The sequence below is a fragment of the Somniosus microcephalus genome, chromosome 13 (genome assembly GCF_052327205.1).
Source record: "Somniosus microcephalus isolate GS21.2 chromosome 13, FLI_Smic_1.0, whole genome shotgun sequence".
NCBI lineage: Eukaryota > Metazoa > Chordata > Chondrichthyes > Squaliformes > Somniosidae > Somniosus > Somniosus microcephalus.
Window position 1 is genome coordinate 119577948 of NC_140999.1, and position 23634 is coordinate 119601581.

A 23634-nucleotide genomic window follows, 5' to 3' on the forward strand; every position below is an offset into this window, starting at 1 on the left:
CAGCACTGACCCCTGTGGAACACCACTAGTTACTGATTGCCAGTCCGAGAATGAACCATTTATCCCAACTCTCTGCCTTCTGTTAGATAGCCAATCCTCTATCCATGCCAGAATATTACCCCCAATCCCGTGATTTTTTATCTTAAGCAATAATCTTTTGTGTGGCACCTTGCCAAATGCCTTTTGCACGTCCACTGGTTCCCCTTTATCCACCCTATATGTTACTTAAAGAACTCCAGCAAATTTGTCGAACATGACTTCCCCTTCATAAAACCATGCTGACTTTGTCCTATTAAATTATGATTATCCAATTGTCCTGTTACTGTCTCCTTAATAATGGACTCCAATATTTTACCTACCACAGATGTTAGGCTAACCGGTCTATAGTTTCCAGCCTTCTGTCTACTGCCCTTTTTAAATAAAGGCGTTACATTAGCAGTTTTCCAGTCTGCCGGGACCTTTGCTGAGTCCAGGGAGTTTTGGAAAATTATTACCAATGCATCCACAATCCCTACCGCCACTTCCCTCAAGACCCTCGGATGTAAGCCATCAGGTCCAGGTGATTTATCCGCCTTGAGTCCCATTATTTTACCGAGTACCACTTCCTTAGTGATTTTGATTGTGTTTAGCTCCTCCCCGCCCCCCCCCCCCCCCATAGCCCCCTGTTTGTCCAGTGTTGGGATATTCTTAGTGTCTTCTACTGTAAAGACTGATACAAAATATTCATTGTGTTTTGCCATCTCCATATTTCCCACCATTAATTTCCCGGTCTCATCCTCTAAGGGACCAACATTTACTTTAGCCACCCTTTTTATTTTTATATAACTATAAAAACTCTTACTATCTGTTTTTATATTTTTTGCTAATTTACTTTCATAATCCATCTTCCCTTTCTTAATCAATCTTTTTGTTATTTTTTGCTGTCTTTTAAAGTTTTCCCAATCCTCTATCCTCCCACTAGATTTGGCTACCTTATATGCCCTTGGTTTTTAGTCGAATACTATCCTTAATTTCTTTACTTAGCCACGGATGGCTGTCTTTTCTTTTACACCCTTTTCTTCTCAGTGGAATATATATTTTTTGGAAGTTGTAAAATAACTCCTTAAATGTACACCACTGATCATGTCTCGTCTTACCCTTTAATCTATTTTCCCAATCCACTCTACTCAATTCCGCTCTCATACCTTCATAGTCTCCTTTATTCAAGCTTAGCACGCTTGTTTGAGATCCAACCTTCTCACCCTCTAATTGAATATGGAATTCAACCATGTTATGGTCACTCATTCCAAGGGGATCCTTTACTAGGACATTTTTAATTAATCCTGTCTCGTTACACAGGACCAGATCTAAGGTTGCTTGCCCCCTCGTCGGTTCAGTTACATACTGCTCAAGAAACCCATCCCTAATACACACAATGAACTCATCCTCAAGGCAGCCCTGCCCAATTTGATTTGTCCAATTAATATGATAGTTAAAATCTACCATAATTATAGATGCTCCCTTATTACAAACCTCAACTATTTTCTGATTGATACTCCGTCCAACAGAGTTACAACTGTTCGGAGGCCTATAGACTACGCCCACTAGTGTTTTTTTCCCCTTATTATTCATTACCTCCACCCAAACTGTTTCATTATCCTGATCTTTTGATCAAATATAATTTCTCTGTATTACAGTGATTCCTTTCTTTATTAACATAGCCACCCCACCTCCCCTTCCTGTCCTTCCTGATCGTTAAATAACCTGGTATGTTTAATTCCCAGGCATTGTCACCCTGCAGCCATGTTTCTGTAATGGCCACAAGATCATACCCATATGTAGTTATTTGTGCCATTAAACTCGTCTATTTTGTTACGAATGCTACGTGCATTCAGATAGAGAACTTTCAAATATGTTTTGTGACACTTAGTTCCTGCTTTTGCCCTTTTTATTACTTTACCTTTTACTCCATACCTTCTGCCCCTTCCTGACACGCTCTGGTTTTTAATTTCCCCACTGCTACCTAAGTCTATGACCTTCTCTGTTGTCATTTTTATTATTTGCTCTCTAGGAACCTCCCCCCCCACTAGTTAGTTTAAAGCCCTCTCTACAGCCCTAGTTATATGATCCGCCAGGACTCTAGTCCCAGCACTGGCCAAGTGAAGCCCGTCCCAACGGAACAGCTCCCTCCTGCCCCAGTACTGGTGCCAGTGTCCCAGGAAGCAAAACCCATTTCTCCCACACCAGTCTTTGAGCCACGCATTTGACTCTCTAATTTTATTTGTCCTAGCCAAATTCGCTCGTGGCTCAGGTATATTACCCTTGAGGTTCTGTTTTTTAATTTGACCCCTAGCTGCTCATACTCCTTTAACAGAACCGGCTTCCTAGTCCTATCTACGTTGTTTGTACCAACATGGACCACGACAACTGGATCCACCCCCTCCCACTGCAAGTTTCTTTCCAACCCAGAGGAGATGTCCTTAACCCTGGCACCGGGTAGGCAACACAGCCTTCGGGACTCTCGCTCTCGGCTGCAGAGAACCCTATCTATCCCCCTAATAATACTATCCCCTACCACTACAACATTTCTATTTACTCCCCCCTCTTGAATGGCCCCCCGTTCCACGGTGCTGTGGCCAGGTTGCTCATCCTCCCTGCAGTCCCTGCCCCTGTCCCCACAGGGAGTAAGAACCTCGAACCTCTTGGTCAAGAGCAGGGCTGCGGCTCCTCCAGCTCTACCTCCTGGATCCCCGTACCTGCCTCACTCGTAGTCACAGCGTCCTGTCCCTGACCATGGGCTACATCTGAATTACTTAACTTCATAGCAACGGGTGAATATTGATTTTGCTGGTCCATTCATGGACTCAATGTTCTTAATAGCAGTGGATGCTCACTCGAAATGGCCTGAGGTGATAAAAATGTCCTCAACCACTACAGAGAAAACGATTGCAGTCTTACGGACCATATTTGCCAGGGACGGCTTGCCAGAGCAGATTTGCTCTGATAATGGACCACAGTTCGTGTCCGAAGAGTTTCGAAAATTTATGAGACGGAATGGGGTAAGGCATTACACATCCGCCCCGTATCATCCAGCCACAAATGGGCTGGCTGAGAGGTTCGTACAAACCTTTAAAAAGGCGATAAAGGCCATGTGCGACGATGAAATTCCACTACAGCATAAGGTGGACAATTTCCTATTAGCCTACAGAAATGCAACACATGCAGTTACCAACCAGACCCCGGCCATGATGTTCTTTAACCGAAGGTTGAGATCTCGTCTGGATGTGCTCAGACCAAATGTGCGAAGAAATGTTGAGGATAAACAATTCCAGCACATCAATGAGAAGCCGACAAGGAGCTTCAATGTAGGACAACCAGTCTTGGCCCGTGACTACCGAACAGAGAAATGGCAACCCGGAATGATATGCACAAGGCAGGGGCCATTCATGTACACAGTGGATGTCGGGGAGAACATCGTGAGATGCCACGTCGATCAGATCCTAGCGTCACAGGAACGAGTCAACCCCATGCCTCGCGTACCTGGGGATGAACCCGACATACCGGTAGCATCTACCTCAGAACCAGTAGCAGTGGAAACTGATAAACTAACCGACGAAAAGGGGCCAGAATCGCCTCCACACCAAGAACAAGAACCTCAGGAAAGGCGCTATCCAGAAAGGATCAGGAAGCCGCCCCAAAGACTGAATCTATAAATGGACTATTTTTGTTTAATGTGCATGTTAAAGTGTTAATTGTTATTTGAATATTATGGGTACTGCTAATCTAAAAGGGGAGGAATTGTAGTGTATGCACCTTTAAGAGAGAACTGCTTTTACAGCTCCTGTATACTGTAGTACCGGCAGTGACCACACCTGTATATAAGCCTTGAGCATGCCTCTGTACCCCCAGTCTTGAGACTACCCTACTCCAGTAAACACCTGTTGATTGTTAAGTTTAAGCATCCGTGTAGTTATTGGAAAACATCATACTCAGAATCACGGATCTAACAAATTCTACCCATACAGATTCCACATCATCAGAGCTAATATCCTTCCTTACAATTGTGTTAATCCCTTCTTTAACCAGTAATGCTACCCCCACCTCCCTTTCCTTTTTGCCTATCTTTCCTGAATATTGAATACCCCTGGATGTTGAGTTCCCAGCCTTGGCCATCCTGGAGCCACGTTTCCATAATCCCAACCAGGAAAGTGGAGTTGGGTTAGAAGATCAGCCATTATCTCATTGAATGACGGAGCAGGCTCAAGGGGCCGAATGGCCTACTCCTGCTCCTATTTCTTATATGTTCTTATGTTCTAAAAGGGGTGAAAATTCCTTTTGGCCCATTTTTGGCTGGGAGCTCGCACCAGAAGTCAAAGGCCCGAGACTTACCTGAAATTGGACTTCGGGCCTTATTAGCATTTTGCTGGCAAGCTGCAGATGCCAATTGGGTGTCCCTGGGCAGCTCGGCGGTTCCATGAGGACAAAGTTGGATATCAGGTAGGTCCTAGGAGAGGACAGGAGAATGGGAGGGGGGGTGATTGTGGGCCGGCAGCAATCTTCAGGAGTGCAATAGAGCTGGGAGGAACACTAAAAGAAAAGTTTACTTACCTTGGAGCTGCATGTTGAACCAAAAAGTTGAGAGGAGCAGGCCTCATGCCTGCTCCCCTCCATACTACCCAATTAGACTGAAAGAACTTCAAACAGGCACTTGGCCCCTCATTAACATATTCAAGGGGCCGAACGCCTGTTTATGGCAGCAGCCCATGATGCCTGAAAATCGTCTGACGCTAACATGGCCATCCTCGGGGTACAGGGCATAGCCCTGCATAAATGGTCATTTTTGCCCCAATTTTCTGCCCAGTAAATGGGCGCACTGGGGACCAATTTCTACCCCAAAGAATAGCAGACAACAATGTAATATGTCTATGTATAACATCATTATTTGTTCATGTGAAGCTTATCAATATTGTCCATTGTAAAAAAGTAACTGAAGTCCAGTAATCAAATCAATAACTCTACCTGTGAGAGTCAGTGATGGTTTCAATGGAACATTTATACTCACAGGAGGTTAGTTTAGACTAGTCGTATCTAATTTAACAGCCACAAGAAAGAAGATGAGGTAAATCAGGAAGTAGGAGCAACATCAAACTTTACCAGTGAATGGAATATCTTTTTGTAGCCAGTGTCGATATCAAGCATTTCTAGGTAAGATATAGCAAGGCCAGATGTTGAGTGAAGTGCTCTCTACCCTGTCGAAGGGTCTACATCCCAAACGTTAACTTACCTGTTCCCTCCACAGATGCTGGCTGACCTGCTGTGTGTTTCCAGCAGTTTCTACTTCTGTTTCATCAACAGGTGCCTTGAACTGCAATCATAGAATCATTGAAATTTACAGCACAGAAGGAGGCCATTCAGCCCATCGTGACTACACCAGTCGAAAAAGAGCCATCCAACCTAATCCCACTTTCCAGCTCTTGATCTGTAGCCTTGTAGGTTACGGCACTTTAAGTGCACATCCAAGTACTTTTTTAATGTGATGAGCATTTCTGCCTCTACCACCCTTTCAGGCAGTGAGTTCTAGACGCTCACCGCCCTCTGTATGAAAAAAGTTCTCCTCAACTCCCTCCAATCCTTCTACCAATTGCTTTAAAGCTATGCCCCCTGGTTATTGACCTCTCTGCTAGGGGAAATAGGGGCTTCCTATCCACTCTATCTAGGCCCCTCATAATTTTATACACCTCAATTAGTTCTCCCCTCAGCCTCCTCTGTTCCAAAGAAAACAACCGAGCCTATCCAATCTTTCCTCATAGCTAAAATTCTCCAGTTCTGGCAACATCCTTGTAAATCTCCTCTGTACCTTCTCTAGTGCAATCCCTTAAGAACCCTCCTACTGCACCAATTAGAATGTCCCCATTTTCTATACTAGACTTTCCCTTATCCTTTCGGAAAGTACCAATTTATTCCATGAGCAGTTGATTCTGGTGAGGGGCAATGCTCGTGAGGAGCAACTGTCAGGAAATGGTTTGCCCCCGATCTGTGGTTTTTCCATCCATTTATGTAAATGAATGACTGGAAAATACTGGGTTAGTGAGCCCAACAACTACAAGCTGCACTTCCTGCAAGTACCGCAACTCACCGAGTGCACCCGATTGCAGCATCAGCCCTCGTATTATGAGCAGCTTTGCACTGTGGACCCATTCCCACTGCAAGATGGATTGAGATGCCCAAATTCATTTAATTTAGGAGCCTGACAACCAACAGAGATATAATGCTCAAAAAAAGGCTTGATTCGAACATCGGTTCTGGAGTAAAGTGACAGTGATTGTTCCCACTGCACCAACTGAACTTCTGTTAAAAAAAGGTCTATAAACTGCGGTACACAGCTCTGGAGTTGTTGAATATGGAATTCATCTCACATGCAACAAGAACAATTTGCATTTATCTAGCACCTTTAACATAGTAAAATGTCCCAAGGTGCTGCACAGGATTGTAATCAAACAAAAATTGACACTGAGCCAAAGAAGGAGTTATTAAGACAGGTGACCAAAAGCTTGGTCAAAGAGGTAGGTTTTAAGCAGTGTCTAAAAGGAGGAGAGGTGGAGAGGTTTAAAGAGGGAATCCCAGAGCTTAAGGCCTAGTCGGCTGTAGGCATGGCACCAATGGTGGAGAGAAGGAAGTGGGGCTGCACAAGAGGCCCGAGTTGGAGGAACGCAGAGTTCCAAGAGGGTTGTAAGTCTGATGTCACAACTCACTGGCAACTAAACTATTTCTGAGTGATTTGCTTTCCCTCCCAATCAGTTGGAGAAACATTTAAGTATCAGAGTCCTCTGTTTATGTTCTAAAATAATGTTTTCATTTTAAATATGAAAATAGTTCGAGAGCAATATTTGCAATCCAAGATCAAGGTCAAAAACAGAATAAAATTGTCAAGGTGCCACTTCTAAAGTATCACTGAGGGAGAGATTCAAATCCTGGCTTTGTAAAAGGAGCTTTCGGTGGCTGTCGATGTATTTAACAGTTGGTTTCTTTTGTATCTTGTTATTCATTTCTTCCCGCTCCTTTCCCCAGTCAGACTGGCAATAGGTGATCTTATTGTAGCGCAATATAATGCGAATGTAATTTTACAATAGAAACAGTTTCCTTCCTTCAGGAGTCCTGCCATTGCGTTTACAATTTTCTCTTTAAATTGGGTGAAGTGCCTGTAATGAAATCTGTTTGTCTTGATCCTGTATTCGTTTTGCACTCATGTATGGAACCCCTTCACGGTTCTCTAGATATATGTGAGATGTGGTCTCTGTTGTAGACAGTATTCTATAGTCCAGTAAGGAGATCACTACTACAATGGCTTAATTCTAATTATCTTACTTTATAGTTTTAACGTCAGACAGTATAAGAAGGTTACGGGTCAATGACCTAAATTAGACATTTGCATACATTAGAATGAATCTAGACATAATAAACATACATTCTCCATTTATATGGATTCAAAGGAGAATCTGTCCCTGTGTCCAAATTCGAGTGCACTCTTTCGTTGGCGCGCTTAAGTTGGAGCTCATGGTATGTATAATGTCTGCAAGACTTACGACTCCGAACCCCTTCGTTGAATTCTCTTCACGATCACTGAATCCCACTTTGAGTTCTGGATGCAGAGCTACTAAAACGAAGGGCGGCGGCCGAGTTTGGAAGCCCGGGACGGGATGCGGCAGCCATTTGCCTCCTGAGCCCTCTTTTCAGAGCTCCTGCCCTCTTCTTCCAGTCGCTCCCGTTTCCCACTCGAAAAACCCGACTCCACCCCTTCCTCCTGGGGTTTCTGCCTGGAGACTGTGCAGCCTCACTGTCTGCAACAGTTGATACTGGTGCAGAATTATGGAAAGTCTGCTCTTAGTCACATTGTGTCTTAAAAGTTCTTGTCGCACCTTCACATGGGCAACTTTAACCCAGGGATTTATAACAATGATAATACAGTGTCTAAGTTAAAGATTGATAACCATACTTAGCGTACATAACATTTCCAGTGGGTATTATACTCCCTCCCCCCCCCCCTACCAAATATAGGCATGTTCCCATGACTAATGAACTTTACACATAAGTGGTTGCATGCTTCCCAACCATGTATAAAGGGAGGTAACATATCGAACCGTAGGGGCTATCATTACACTTGGCACTCCTAGTGTACTGTATGTCAATCTTTCAGGAACCTTCTTAACTCGCTGTGAGCTCCTTATTTCGGATACCCGGTCTTCAGTTCCTTCAACTACGTTGGAGGCGTTGGTTCCTTTGTTATCATGCCTTTCAGTCTCTTTTATCTCCTTCTCGGAAGCATCTGGTTCTTCCCAGACCATGTCCAAGTCTGAGCTAAATGGTTCAGACAATTCATCCAGATTCTGTCTTATGTGTCTTTCTGGGAGGTCGTACCATAGATCCCATTCTTCATCTTCCGACTCATCAGGTTCCTCATGATCCACACACTGTGTCATGGGTTTTCTGTCTTCTGGAACAAAGTTTTCCTGGTTTCTCAATTTTTTCCTTCTTCTTCTCTGCAGGGTTCTCCTACTAGGTGTCGGCTCATTATCCGCTGGCGGATCCAGACGCACTTGCTGTCCCAATGGCAGGATATGATTCCGGTGCAGTATTTTTATGGGTCCATTCCCACCTGCAGGTTTTAGCCGAAACACAGGTAGTTGTGACATTTGACTTTCAACAATGTAAGGTGTAGAAGCCCAGCGGTCTGCTAACTTTTATGTTTCCCTTGAAGTCCTAGGTTCCGTATGAGAACTCGGTCACCAGGCATGAGTTGGGAAAAATGGATCTTCTGGTCATACCTCTGCTTATTTCCTTTATTCTGTTTGGCAGAAACAGACTCAGCAAGTTCATAAGCAGCTTGCAATTCCTTTCTCCTGTCAGATACATACTTGAGGTAAGTTCTCTGTGATGTGCCATCACTGGATACTCCGAAACACAAATCCACCGGCATCCTCGCTTCACGTCCAAACATGAGGTAGTACGGTGAAAAACCAGTAGCGTCATTTCGGGTACAATTATAAGAATGAACAAGATGTCCAATGTGCCGACTCCACTTGTTCTTTCGCTTTGAATCCAGCGTTCCAAGCATGTCTAATAAAGTACGGTTAAACCGCCCAGGTTGAGGATCTCCCCGAGGATGGTATGGAGTTGTTCTTGACTTCTCAATCCCGAGCATGGACAACAACTCATGTATAAGTCTACTTTCAAAGTCTCTACCTTGATCACTGTGTATTCGCTTTGGCAGTCCATAGTGGATGAAGTATTTCTCCCACAACACTTTGGCAACGGTGAATGCTTTCTGATCCTTTGTGGGAAAAGCTTGGGCATAGCGAGTATAATGATCTGTAATGACCAAGACATTTTCGGTATTGCTGGAATCGGGTTCGATGGACAGAAAATCTATACAGACAAGGTCTAGAGGTCCATCACTTTGCATGTGAAACAGAGGAGCAACTCTTTTAGGTAAAGTCTTTCTCTGGACACAACGTGCACAGGACTTGCAGAACTCCTCAACCGCAGACTTCATACGCGGCCAATAGAATCTGTCCTTGACCAACCCATAGGTCTTATCTACTCCCAGATGACCTGCGTCATCATGCAAAGACTTCATCACTATTTCCCTGTACTTTTCAGGCAGGACCAACTGTGAATGACATGGTTTAGTGGGTGGGTGAGTGATTCTACACAACACTCCCTCTTTAATTTCCAAGTGGTCCCATTCTCTTAGGAGCAGACGACAGTCAGGATGTTTTGATATGTCGATCTGTGTAATATCACCCAGACAGAGAGCTGAAAACACCTCATGAATACAGGGATCCTCCTGTTGTGCTTTGGATATTTCAGATGAACACAACATGGGTAAGTTTTGTACATCCAAACTGGAAAGGTTGCAAAATGCCTGGGGAACAGCATGCATTGACGCTCCCAAGTGGTCAATCTCTCGGGCATGAAATGAATTCTTTGGTCCAGATACCACGGACATCTGACACATTACTTTCACATCTGCTGAAGCAACATCTTCCCACTCTGGTTTCTGGTAGTGTGGGTGACGAGACAGAGCATCTGCGTCAATGTTCTGGTTCCCAGGTCTGTACCTGAGACTAAAGTCGTAAGCAGATAGTGCAGCAAGCCAGCGGTGGCCGGTGGCATCAAGTTTTGCCGAAGTCAACACATAGGTTAATGGATTATTGTCTGTCATCACTTCAAACTTCGCTCCATACAGATAATCCTGCAGCTTATCCACCACCCCCCACTTCAACGCCAAGAATTCTAGCTTATGAGCTGGGTAGTTACGCTCTGATGGCGAAAGACTGCGACTGATGAACGCTACAGGTCTCCGCCCTGCTCCTTGGTCCTGATACAACACACCACCCAACCCTTCTTGACTGGCATCCATGTGTAGCACATATGGCAGCTGTGGGTTTGCAAAAGCCAACACGGGGGGCTTGAGTAAGACTTTGCTTTAAGGTGTGGAAGGCCTCTTCGCATTTCTCATCCCATCTAACACCAAAAGGCTCAGAGGGTTTGAAGTAGTCCTTGTTCTCTTTACCTTTAGCCTTTTTCTTCCTCTCGGCTGGTGGGAGGTAACCAGCCAGCAGCTGATTCAGAGGATGGGCCACTTTGGAGTAATCCTGCACAAAGCGCCTGTAATATCCACAGAACCCAAGAAATGACCGCAAGGCAGTCACTGTGTTCGGTTTGGGCCATGTCGTAACAGCTTCGATCTTGGATGGATCTGTGGCTACTCCATCCTGTGATACAATATGCCCCACATAGGACACGGATGTTTGGCAAAACTGACACTTGTCCAATGATAGCTTGAGACCTTCATCCTCCAGGCGACCAAGCACTTTCAGCAACCGAGCTTCGTGTTCTTCAAGGGTTGCCCCAAACACAATGATATCATCCAAGTACACCAATACTTCGAGCAAGTTCATGTCCCCAACTGTTTGTTCCATTATTCTTTGAAAAGTTGCTGGAGCGCCTGAAACTCCCTGTGGCATCCTTTCAAATTGGTAGAACCCAACTGGACATATAAAGGCTGTCTTTTCTTTGTCCGATTCACTCATCGGTATTTGGTAGTATCCACTTCTGAGATCCAACACACTGAACCACTTGCTTCCATTAAGACAAGCCAGTGCATCCTCAATTCTTGGAACGGTGTATTGGTCGGGAATAGTACGTCTGTTAAGCGTCCTAAAGTCCACACACATCCGAATCTTTACGTTCTTTTTCCTCACCACCACTATAGGAGATGCATAAGGACTCCTGGACTCGGTAATGATCTCAGCTTCTTTTAACTGCGACAGGTGCTGTCTCACTGCTTCGATGTCAGCTGGTGCCAGCCGTCGAGACCTCTCCCGAAAGGGTTTATCCTCGGTAATTCTGATAGAATGGCGAGTACTCTTACTACAACCAATATCAAACTCATGAGTAGAGAAAACTCCTCTCCGCTCCATCATCTTCCTGACTAATCGGTCCTTCCATTCTTTAGGAACGAATGAATCTCCAAAGTTGAAGGAGGAGGGTGTCAGATCTCCGGTTGAGTTAACTTTGGACTCTTCCTTCACATGCGACGACAGTACATTTACAGGAAACAGATGCGCAATCGGCATTCCTTTCCTCAATGTGATTCCTTTGCCTGACATATTCCTCACGGTCACTGTAACTCTCCTTGACATCACAGCTGTCGGGGTCTGCAACTCTGGTCTCACCAGAAGCTCATTTGGAAACCGTGACTCTTCTGCAGGATCATCAGGTGACTATCAGAATGGCTTCAGTACCTGGCGTTCCAAGGAATTTTGGTATCCCAGGGATTCTAGCCACTCCTCCAGGATGCAGGGTAATAGGTTTGGCTTGAACGTACCACACAGTTCCTCTTTTGCTATCATCTACGTCGGAAGAAAGTTCAGGCAGTTTCTCAAAAGCCTTTTTGAAAACAGGGTGAATGTGCCTGGTGCTCAAGAAGTTTTCACCTCCCTGCTCTTTGCAGCTTGTCAGGAGTCGTCTCACTATGGGTGTATTATTGCCAACCAGTATGGAAACCTTACCTTTCACCATGGGGTCAGGGCAAACCAACACAAGTGCATCAATGGTCTCAGTGGTCCCTACATCAGCTTCCAAGAACTCCAACCTCAGCGACAAATAGCCATCATATGGGTAATCAGCAGGACTAAGGCCCCAGATCTGCAGAAGACTGATTGGGGTTAACGGCAAATGCGTCAGGTATCGGTCATAGAAGGATCTGTACAATATGGTAACCTGAGAACCCGTGTCGAGGATAGCTTTAGTATAAATGCCTTCAATCTGTATTGATACAGCAGAACTCAGCCCTACTAAACCTTCAGGTATGATGTCTTTCATATCCCCTCGTCTATTATTACACTTAACGGAACGTGTCTTAACTACAGGGACAGCAGGCCATTCCGTTACTGTGCCCCTTTGTAGTTTCCCGACTTCTTGGTAAGTTTTATGAGACGGTCATTTACTTAGATTTTCCTTACCTCTACATTCTCGCTTGAAATGTACATCCTTTCCACAGTTATAACAAAAGACTCCAGGTCTATCTCCTTCATGGGGATATCCTTTAGAGGAATCATTCATTTTGCTGTTAGACTTCGCAGGGTGTTCAACCTTTTGCACCCGTGCGTCATCCCTTTCTGTGTTGGGCTTAGACCGAAAATATGCCATCTCGGCTCTCATGATATTTATTTCCTTCTTCAGCTGTTCCATCTCAGGGTTGACATCACCCTTAGGAGTAGGAACTGTAACAGGAGTCACAAGCTTGGACATCACAGCACTCTTTGCTACATTCCAGGCCTGAAGCATATCCTCCTCCTCTCTGACTTCCCTTAGCAGCTCAGTGAAGGTAGGTGGATCTCGCAACTTATGGGTCATACGTATGCGAAGAGCAGTCACGTCTTCGAGCAATGCACCTCGCACAACCTGTTCAATGCGGAACCAATTCATTTCAGGCAACTCAATCCCTCTTTTCCGTAACATACAATGCAGCAGTTTGTCTATTCTCAGCAGCTAACTGGACAGCTTCTCTCCCTCACACTGGAATGTGCTTCTGAATCTGACCATCAAATCTGAAATGGTTTCAGTAGTTCCAAAGGCAGTTTCTAGAGCCTGCATGTAGTCAAAGGAAGTAGCAGAGGTGTTCTGCGCCTTTAAGAATCTTACAATGTCAGCAGCAGGACCCTTAAGGCTTTCGACTATTCTCTGCCTCTTCACATTGTCACTGCACTGCCATTCCTCTAGCAGAGGCAGGGTCTGCTCAGCCCAGGCGTCGTACTCCTCTTCCCCACTGGGAGTTGGTCTCACTCCTGAGAACATACGGAGCTTACGGTATCCCTGAGCCTCGAAGGGCAGATTGGTGCATTTATCCACCAGAGAACTAATGGCACTGACCAACTGAGTGTTCATATCCAGGGCCGAAGGACCTATCAGACCTTTGACATCAGCAACAGTCTTTCCTTCTTGTCTCAAGAATGACAACAACTTGGTCTGAAACCCTTCTTCTTCCTTAGTAGTAATAGGGACAAACTGAACTGGCCAGGGACCAGCCTCTTCAGAAAGCCCAACTGCCTCAGGTAAACCATGACCTCTCAGGTTCTCTGATGTCTGGATCAACACAAACTGCTTCTTGGTAGCTGTATCCAAGCAGCGCTCAACTATCCTAACCTTTCCAAAGGCTTTGACACAATTCAGAGCCCTTAGCAAGACATCATCAGGGTCATCGTTAGCAACACCATTCAGCACAATGGCATGGGTAGTAGCTATCTGCTTCCGTTTGCACCAAGTTTCAACCTCAATAACATCCATCTTTTATGCTCAAACAGCCCAGTAGAAACCACAAACCACTCTCTTAGCAATGAGCATTCAATACTGTTAGTTTACTGACATAAATAGACCACAATCCCGGACGAGCCCCCAAAATGTAACCCCTTCACAGTTCTCTAGATATATGTGAGATGTGGTCTCTGTTGTAGACAGTATTCTATAGTCCAGTAAGGAGATCACTACTACAATGGCTTAATTCTAATTATCTTACTTTATAGTTTTAACGTCAGACAGTATAAGAAGATTACGGGTCAATGACCTAAATTAGACATTTGCATACATTAGAATGAATCTAGACATAATAAACATACATTCTCCATTTATATGGATTCAAAGGAGAATCTGTCCCTGTGTCCAAATTCGAGTGCACTCTTTCGTTGGCACGCTTAAGTTGGAGCTCATGGTATGTATAATGTCTGCAAGACTTACGACTCCGAACCCCTTCGTTGAATTCTCTTCACGATCACTGAATCCCACTTTGAGTTCTGGATGCAGAGCTACTAATACGAAGGGCGGCGGCCGAGTTTGGAAGCCCGGGACGGGATGCGGCAGCCATTTGCCTCCTGAGCCCTCTTTTCAGAGCTCCTGCCCTCTTCTTCCAGTCGCTCCCGTTTCCCACTCGAAAAACCCGACTCCACCCCTTCCTCCTGGGGTTTCTGCCTGGAGACTGTGCAGCCTCACTGTCTGCAACAGTTGATACTGGTGCAGAATTATGGAAAGTCTGCTCTTAGTCACATTGTGTCTTAAAAGTTCTTGCCGCACCTTCACATGGGCAACTTTAACCCAGGGATTTATAACAATGATAATACAGTGTCTAAGTTAAAGATTGATAACCATACTTAGCATACATAACATTTCCAGTGGGTATTACATGTATATTACCCTCCCCCACGGTGTATAGTTTCACTTCCTCTTTCCCGACTAACCTGGGAGGTTCCAGGTCTTGGCTCTTGGCTCCGCCCCTGACTTCTCTTACATAAAAATCCCAGGATCTGTATGACTCATTCCTGTGAACCAGTCGGCGTGTTGAGATGTTAGCTCTGATCTTAGTGATTAAAAGCCAACTTGTTTAAGTCTATAACTTCTAGTTTTGTGGTTATTGAAGGCCCATCAATTTTAATCACTAAAGAATACTAGGATGGATCGACTCCTAAAACCAGAGCGTCTGGACTTGGATCCACATTCTGCTGAAGCATCAAATCAATTTGGACACTGGCTCAAATGCTTCGAACTCTTCGCGGGGGCCTCATCCGCTAGCGAGGTAGATAAACTGAGTCTACTGACTACTCGCGTAAGTCATCGGATTTATTCGTTCATCCGGGACGCCACCTCTTACACGGAGGCCATCACTATCCTGAAGGCCCAATACCAGAGGCCGGTAAATGAAGTGTACGCCAGACATCTGCTGGCTACACGCAGGCAGCAACCAGAGGAATCAATGGACGATTTCTTACAGGGCCTAAAGGACCTGGTCCGGGACTGTAACTGCAAGGCTGTGATGGCCAACGCGTACTCTGACGAATTGGTCCGCGATTCCTTCATCACGGGCCTCAAATCGAATTATATCCGGCAGAGACTGCTGGAGAAGGAGGTCCTGGACTTTAAAAAGGCAGTGGCCACTGCGCGATCGCTGGACGTGGCCCAGAGAAACTCTCACTCTTATTCTTCCGGCCATGCGGCCCTCACCGCCTCGTGCGCGCCGAGGGGGCCGCCATCTTGGAATCAGCCATCTTTCCCATCCAGGTCTCAGACCAGCTCTACGCCGCCGGAGTCCCCACACAGAAGTTCACCCAGGAGTCCTACTACAGCGACAATGTCTCGAGGCCCGAAATGCTACTTCTGCGGCCAGGCCAAGCACCCCAGACAACGATGCCCAGCGAAGGACGCTACATGCTTCAAATGTAAGAAAAAGGGGCATTTTAGCAAAGTCTGCAGGGGGATTCCAATTTCCAACTCCGTCACCGCCTCGTGCGTGCTGTGCGGGCCGCCATCTTGGGATCCGCCATCTTTTCTCTACTCAACGGCTGCCCAGGGCCCAACAGTGGCTTCGATCACGGTGGATCAATCCAGGCCACACCCGTTGACAAAATCCATGATGGACATACAGGTAAACGGGAACTTAACGAAATGTTTAATTGACTGTGGGAGTACCGAGAGTTTTATCCAACCTAGCCTGGTACGGCGGCACTCATTAACGGTAACCCCTACACGGAGCAGAATTGCTATGGCTGCTAAGCCCCACACTTCGGACATTTTGGGCTACTGTGTGGTAACACTGACTGTAAAAGGCACGGACTACAAGGATTTTAAACTCCTCGTGATGCCAGAACTCTGTGTTAATGTAATCTTGGGCCTGGACTTCCAGTGCCACCACGGCAGTGTCACGCTAGCATATGGTGGGTCCCAGCCGCCACTCACAGTCTGTGGCCTATCAACCTTAAAAATCAGCCCGCCCTCTTTATTCGCTAATCTCGCTCCGAACTGTAGGCCCATAGCGACCAAAAGTAGACGGTACAGTCTGGAAGACAGACACTTTATCAAGGCGGAAGTGGACAGACTCCTGCGGGAAGGCATTATTGAATGCAGTACCAGCCCGTGGCGTGCCCAAGTAGTCATAGTTAAAAATAGCGAAAAGAAACGGATGGTAATTGACTACAGCCAGACTGTTAATATTTATACCCAGCTGGACGCCTACCCTTTACCCCGCATATCAGAAATGGTCAACCAGATTGCGCAATACCGAGTCTTCTCGACTATCGACCTCAAATCCGCGTATCACCAGCTCCCCATTAGAACGGAGGACCGCCCATACACCACCTTCGAGGCGAACGGGCGCCTCTACCATTTTCTCAGAGTGCCCTTTGGGGTAACAAATGGGGTCTCGGTCTTCCAACGTGAGATGGACCGCATGGTTGACGAGAATAAACTACAAGCTACCTACCCCTATCTGGACAATGTCACTATCTGCGGGCACAACCAGCAAGACCACGATCTAAATCTTGTGAGATTTTTAAAAACTGCCCTACAGCTGAATCTAACCTACAACAAAGACAAATGTGTCTTCAACACAACTCGTCTCTGTATCCTCGGCTGTGTGGTGGAAGATGGGGTAATTGGACCGGACCCTGACCGATTATGCCCCCTAAAGGAACTGCCCCTGCCAGACAATCCCAAAGCTTTTAAAAAGGTGCCTGGGATTTTTTTCGTATTATGCCCAATGGGTGCCCAATTACTCTGAAAAGGCCCGACCCCTCATTAAATCGACGTCCTTCCCACTATCAGCTGAAGCTCGGGGGGGCTTTCACCAGTATTAAACAGGACATTGAAAGGGCTGCAGTGTGTGCAGTGGACGAATGCATTCCCTTTCAAGTCGAAAGCGATGCGTCAGACTTTGCCTTAGCTGCGACCCTCAATCAGGCTGGGAGACCTGTGGCCTTCTTCTCCCGAACCCTTCAGGGACCTGAAATCAGGCACTCTTCTGTCGAGAAGGAGGCACAGGCTATAGTGGAGGCAGTGCGGCACTGGAGACACTACCTAGCCGGCAAACGTTTCACCCTGCTCACTGACCAGCGGTCGGTGGATTTCATGTTTAATAACAAAGGGGGAAAATCAAGAATGACAAAATACTCAGGTGGAGGATCGAACTATCCACGTTCAACTATGATATTATGTACAGGCCGGGAGCCCTTAATGAACCCCCAGACGCCCTATCGTGGGGAATGTGTGCCAGCATTCATACGGACAAATTACAGGGTCTCCACAACTACCTCTGTCACCCAGGGGTCACCCGACTATACCATTTTATAAAGTCTCACAATCTGCCCCACTCCATCGAGGCGGTCAGGGCAATGACCAGAGCCTGCCGCATCTGTGCGGAGTGCAAGCCTCGTTTCTACAGGCCTGACCGTGCACACCTTATCAAAGCCACACGGCCATTCGATCGCCTAAGTCTGGACTTCAAGGGACCCCTTCCCTCTGCCGACCGTAACGTATACTTCCTCAATATCATTGATGAATATTCCCGCTTCCCCTTCACCATTCCCTGCCCAGACATGACCAGTGCAACGGTTATCAAGTATCTCTGTAATCTATTCTGCATGTTTGGCATGCCGAACTACATACACAGCGATAGGGGGACGTCATTCATGAGTGACGAGCTGCGCCAGTTCTTGCTCTCGAAGGGGATAGCCACTAGCAGAACCACTAGCTACAACCCCCGGGGTAATGGGCAAGTGGAAAGGGAGAATGCTACTGTTTGGAAGGCTGTCACGTTAGCCTTAAAGTCAAAAGGCCTTCCGACCTCCCGCTGGCAGGAAGTCCTCCCAGACGTGCTCCACTCCATAAGGTCTCTGTTATGTACTGCCACTAACGCTACCCCTCACGAAAAGATGTTCGTTTTCCCCCGGAAATCCACCTTGGGCATATCTCTACCCGCGTGGCTGAAGTCTCCGGGGACAGTACTATTGCGGAAGCACGTGAGAGGCCATAAAACGGACCCCCTTGTGGAAAAGGTACAGCTCCTCCATGCAAACCCTCAGTACGCCTATATCGAATACTCTGAAGGGCGAGAGGACACTGTTTCCATAAAAGACCTCGCTCCCTCGGGGAGCGGAGAGAACGATGGGAGACTACCCGATGAAGACCTACACTACAAAGAGACAGGACGCCCAGAGGTATCAATACCCAACTTTAACCTGGAGGACACTGCAGATAACCTGGAAGACACTGCGGGTGGCCCGGACAGCGGAAGAACCAGAATCCACTCCCCTAGAGGCACCCCAACCGGCTTTGCGCCGATCACTGAGAACTGCAAAACCTCCTGACAGACTCACTTATACCAACTTTTAAGAAACATCACCCCAATGGACTAAATCTATAGAAGGGGTGAATGTAATGAAATCTGTTTGTCTTGATCCTGTATTCGTTTTGCACTCATGTATATTACCCTCCCCCACTGTGTATAGTTTCACTTCCTCTTTCCCGACTAACCTGGGAGGTTCCAGGTCTTGGCTCTTGGCTCCGCCCCTGACTTCTCTTACATAAAGATCCCAGGATCTGTATGACTCATTCCTGGGAATCAGTCGGCATGTTGAGATGTTACCTCTGATCTTAGTGATTAACAGCCAACTTGTTTAAGTCTATAACTTCTAGTTTTGTGGTTATTGAAGGCCCATCAGTGCCAAACCCACAGTGTAGGACATCACCATAACTTAAACGGTAGCAGAAAGGAGAGTGTCCATGAAGAAGTATTGATGAGGTGAGGCCAGGCTTGATTTCAAAAGCCTGTAGTTTGTAATGCAAAGGGTAAACTGAGGGAAATGAGGAATTTCACAGTCTTAAGGTCCTCGTGATTTTCTGGACTGGCATCGAATACCTGAGGGGGTCGGAGAGGAATTTTCCAGTGTACTTTTTCTCTTGTTGGCCCTGGGTTTTTCTCTGATTTTGTGCTTTGCCCAGGAGGTTGAATGGCTGCACGCAGGGGCGGGGAAGGGTGGGGTGCGTGTGGGGTTGGAAAGAGTGGGGGTTGGAAGCATCTAGTCATGATTCTTCAGCTATTATGCGTGAGGGGCAGGCTTGATGGACCATCTTTTCCTGCCCGTCATTTTCGTACGTTCGTATGAGTTAGAGCAGGTGACAGTGGGTGGGAATATTGGGAATTGAAATCTTTAGGAATGGCCAGCAAGCGTTCCACCTGAATCATTGACACCCATTTTCTACTTTGATCGTTGTTCTTGGGCAGTTTTCCTGAGAAGGGGAACTCAGGGTCATAGTGATCTGTGCTGCCACCCACTGCTCCGGTTTGGTCTTCAACTTCTTCTTAGGCAGTCCCTCGGAATCAAGGATGACTTGCTTCCACATTAAAAATGAGTTCGCAGGTGACTGATTAGTCCAATGCGGGACCTACAGTCTCCGTCACAGGTGGGGCAGATGGTGGTTGAAGGGGCAGGTGGGTGGGGTGCTTGGGTTCACGTGCGGTCCTTGTGCTGCCTGCGCTTGGCTTCCGCTTGCTCCCGGCGAAGAGACTCGGTGTTCGGTGCCTTCCCAGATGCTTCTCCTCCACTTTGTGCGGTCTTGGGCCAGGGATTCCCAGGTGTCGGTGGGGATGTTACACTTTTTCAAGGAGGCTTTGAGGGTGTCCTTGAAGCATTTTGTAAAGTCTGTGGGTTGTTTAGTTAATTAATACACAGACTACCAGAGTAACTTAAAACAGGACTTTACTATTCGAAGGTCAGGGCGAATCTGCCCAATAAATCCTGACACAACACTTATATACTGGTGTGGTCACCGTCGGTATTACAGTATACAGAAGCCAAACAAAGTAGTGCCACACCTAAAATAGTTCTCTTAAAGGTGAACGGTTACATACAATAGTTCTCTTAAAGGTAGACGGGTACATACACTACAATCCTCCCTTTTTAGCTTACAACATACTTATTCCCCATTAAACATAACATATAATCAACTTCATGTAAAACAATTCACAGATATAGTCTCTGCGGGAAACAGTTCACAGATTCAGTCTCTGCGGGAACAGTTCACAGATTCAGTCTCTGGTCTTGACTCGGTCCGAACAACATCTCTGTGGTGTAGCCGGTTCACATTTCTAGCGTGACTCATCCAATAGTCTTTCCCTTGGCTTAACAGCTTGAACTTCCATCCTGCTGAAACAGCAGTGCTGCCTTTTACAAACAGCTGGACTGCCTTGGTAATTTTTCCTACTTTCCAACTGATTTGGCCACCTTCGTAGGGCCCACGTGCATGATCTGATAGAAGTGATAATGATTTAGATGGTTATCATCTTCTGCTTCGTCTTTTTCTTTTCTGCTTCTTGGAGACTCTCAGGGCTCCCTTATCCGCTGCCAGCTGTAGCGCCACCATCTCCCTATGTTCCTTAGACTTTAAGTGCTTCATCCTGATTTCTGCACTTTGGGAGTTTTCATCACAAGCTGGGCAGACCAAGTCATCGTAATATTCCGTGTCACTCAACAGGTCACGGTAATATTCGGTGTCGTCCTGAGCTAGTCTTGCGAGAGGGCCTGCTACTTCTTCCTTACCCAACTGGACGTTAGCCGACTGTTGTTCCCTCCCTAGACATCTTTCCTGAAGAGACTTCTTCATGCGTTCATATTCATCCCGCTCTTCCTGGGTTTCCTGCCAATCCTTCACTAATGACCTCATTTGTGATCCCAATACTTCCCCTTCCATCGGGGATTGATTGATCGGGCTATTCAATCCTTCTACTGGAGCAGCTGTTTCAACATTCTGTAGTTCACATTGACGTGATTCAGTGTACTTTCGGCAGCCCCGTAAAATCTGTGTTGCAACCTCAACTATTCCCCAAACTTTTGAGAGCTCCGAACCCCTTCCCTTTGAAGATTGAAGCTCGTGTTCAAATGGTTCCCATTGCAGAGTCTTGTCTCTCAGCATATGAAGGAGTTGGCTGACCGTTAACTCTTCCACGGGGACCCTGTGGATCAGAGTCTTCTCCATTTCATCCACCTTTTCCTCCAATGCTTTCACCTTTTTTTCCTCTTGTACTTTGGCTTTAAGCGCTCGGAGAAGTTGCGCCTTGATGCTCTCTAGCTCATGTTCAGGGGCCATTCTTACAGTCTCTGTGTTTCTTACAGTTGCCTTTTGTTTCACTGAAAGAATTCCCAGTTGAATCTGTTCTTCAAGTTGTTGAACCTCGGTCATTGCCGCCTCATATTTGTCTTGGGTTTCCTTCAATATTTTTATGAGTTCTTGGACATCTTGACTTTCATGTTCTGCCATGTCTTTCACCTCTAATTTCTCATCTATGGATGGAACTTCTACCGATGAGTCTGTCTTGGCCTTGAGCTCATCAAGAATTTCCTGCAGCCTTTGGACTTCTTGCTCATGTTCAACCTTTAGTTGCTCATATGCTTCCACTGAAACTAGCTTTTCGGAGGTTGCCGAGTTAACCCCCTCCAGGATTGTAGCCTGGGCCTGTTCATACTGTTCCTTCAACTTCTCAAACTCTGCTTGTAAGGAGTCATAGAGAAGAACTGGAATAAAATCCTGGCTTCCTGAAGATTCCTCTTCATTTGCTTCTTTCTGCAAATATTCTAACTCCTGAACATCATAAGGGAGATGTGATCGGTGATTGGTCACGATGGCTCTATGGTCGCTCTCTGCTTGAGCTAGCTGCTTCTGTTGTCTTTCCAGATTCTCCCATTCGGTGTCATAGAACTTTTTCATTGTTTTCATCTCTTGTACGAGACGGTAACTCAATTGTTCTAATTGTTGTCGTAATTTGAAATAAAGTTGAGTCCGAGCTCGGTGTTCTTCCGTCATGGATATGTCCTTAAACTGAACAGACTCAGAATTCTCTGTCAAACTATGTTGTCATTGTTCGGTGGAGATCTGTTCTGAAACTTTGTTCTTCTCTGGAGCATAAGCCTTTCTGCATGCCTTCGTTTTTCCAACCTTAGTCGGCAAGTCCATTTTAGCCTTGTCTTTCACATTTGGGTTGGTCTTATCGTCATCCGATTCAGAATCTGAGCTGATTGTCTGCACCGAGTCCTCACTCGTTATGGCTTTTAGATAGTGCCATTCCATGTCTATTTTCTTGATCCACTCCCGTCCTAGAAGTGGTGGTCCTCCCTCAGGTAGTACGTATAAGTTCATTCTTGGGTGTTCTTTACCCCTATCTCTCACCTTGACTCTTATCTTTCCCATGGGGTATACTTTGTGCCCCGTGTAGGTCTGCAATACGAACTTGGTATCTCTTAAGGGTATATGTGAGAATAGCTGGTGGTAATCCCTTCGATTTATGACTGATAGAGCTGATCCAGTGTCCAACTCCATTTTCACTTGGACTCCAGCTATTTTTAGCATGACCCAGATAGTTTGTAGGTCAGCTTCCTTACTCACATTGTGAATTCTCAGACTGCCCAGCTCCTGGCCGTTTGGGTCTGAGTCCGAATTCTGTTCGTCTGAACTCTTCTCGGCCACCTTGTGTACCTGGTTGTACTTTTCCTGTGATGGCTTCCTTTGGTTGTTGGTCCTTTGGTTGTTGGTCTTCTTCCCTGACCGGCATACCTTAGCTATGTGACCCAGTTTGCCACATTTCCTACATTCCTGGTTCTTAAACCAGCATTGGTTCTGGTCGTGTGTTGTCTTCCCACAACGATAGCATTTTGTTGTTGTCGAGGTAATTTGATCCACACTGAGTGCCGCTGTCTTTAGCTGCATTTCCGCAGTTCCCTTCGCTGCGGCTTCGTGCGATGCTGCAATAAGGACAGCCCTGTCAAGTGTAAGGTCGTTCTCTTCGAGTAGTCGCTTTTGCGTTCCTTCCTTTGCCAATCCGCACACGAACTTGTCTCGCAATGCCTCTGTCAGATTCCCTCCAAACTGGCAGTATTTCGCTAGTCTACGCAGTTCGACCAAGTATTCTGCGTTGCTTTCGTCTTTCCGTTGCGTTCTCGCATAGAATTTGAATCGTTCCGCCAACATCAACGGTGTGGGGTTCAAGTGATCCTTCAGAACAGCCACAATATCATCAAAAGTCTGATCCACCGGTTTAGCTGGTGATAGTAGATGCTTCAAGAGCCCGTATGTCTTCGCGCCCATCGAGTTTAGCAAGGTTATAGCTTTGTCATCTTCTTCTATTTTATTGGCCTCACGATAGATCTCAATGCGTTCCACATACGTGGCCCAGTCTTCTACCTCAGAATTAAAATCGTTGATGTTACCATGCTTCGGCATCTTCCTCTCTTCCTGATAACACCACGAATTATTTCTTTAAATTTTTTTTTTTTTTTT